Here is a 1,165-nt window from a genome sequence, read left to right as displayed (position 1 = left end):
TGGGGCTGGGAGTGGTGAGGAAAAAGGTCACCTCTACAGAACGCTGTCTGCTTGCTTCACAGGGTCCTGCTAATCAACCCAATGCTATGATTGAGGGGGGTGGGGGGCAGTTGTCCATCCAACAGTCACCGAGGAGAAATACCATTCAGAAAGCACAGATTGAACTGTCAGCCTAATAGTTCTTTAAGCTGTGTCATTCTGGATGTCAATGATCATGTTATATACAGTGTTCCGCCAGACATAACTCGAGCCGCGTGTTCAGAAACTGGACGCCCCTGCCGTTAAATTAACGCGGAATCCGTGCCCTGGACCCTGAAGCGAGTCCCTCATCACCCCCCTGGATCCCACCCCCAGTTCCCTCATTTCAAATCTGATCACAGGTGCCTCCGCTGCCCGTTTCCCCGAAGCGATGACAAAAAATGTGTTCAGAGAGCGCACGCACTCCTTCAGAGATAACCGCACACCAGAGGAAAATCCTAACGGCTTTTAATTTCCGTGCTTTTCAGTTTTATGGTTGTAAATGCAACTGTTTATAGGGCTAATGGTGCTGGCTGGCTCTGCCGACTCAATTACACCAGTAGGCGGTTGGACCGGGTTCTCTCCTCGTGTTCCATTTGCGCCGTGTGGATGGCTGATGGCTGACGAAATTGAATTGCACTGGAGCGAGGGCCGCGGGGCATGCCAGACCCTCCTCCCTGAGCAATTTACGGAACAGTGACATCAACGGGAATAGGCTAGGATAGATGCTGGCGGAGGTTGTGCACCAGTGCGTGTGGCCAGAGCTACACTGTGAATAATAGTCAAGCGACAGCCCAACCGGCTTGGCTCCCTAGTTGAGCATCGGCCTATGAACCAGGAGGTCACAGTTCAATGCCAAGTTGGGGCACATGCCCAGGTTGCGGGCTCGATCCCCAGTAGAGGGTGTGCAGGAGGCAGCTGATCCATGACTCTCTCTCATCACTGATGTGTCTCTCTCTCTCCCCTGCTCCCTTCCTCTCTGAAATCAATAAAAATATATTTAGCCCTGACTGGTTTGGCTCAGTGGATAGAGCGTCAGCCTGCAGACTAAAGGGTCCCAGGTTCAATTCCAGTCAAGGACACATGCTTGGGTTGCAGACTTGATCCCCAGTAGGGAGTGTGTAGGAGGCAGCCTATCAGTGATTTT

Source organism: Myotis davidii, unplaced genomic scaffold (genome assembly GCF_000327345.1).
Source record: "Myotis davidii unplaced genomic scaffold, ASM32734v1 scaffold904, whole genome shotgun sequence".
In the NCBI taxonomy this organism is placed as follows: domain Eukaryota; kingdom Metazoa; phylum Chordata; class Mammalia; order Chiroptera; family Vespertilionidae; genus Myotis; species Myotis davidii.
Note: the sequence above shows the minus strand (reverse complement) of the source record.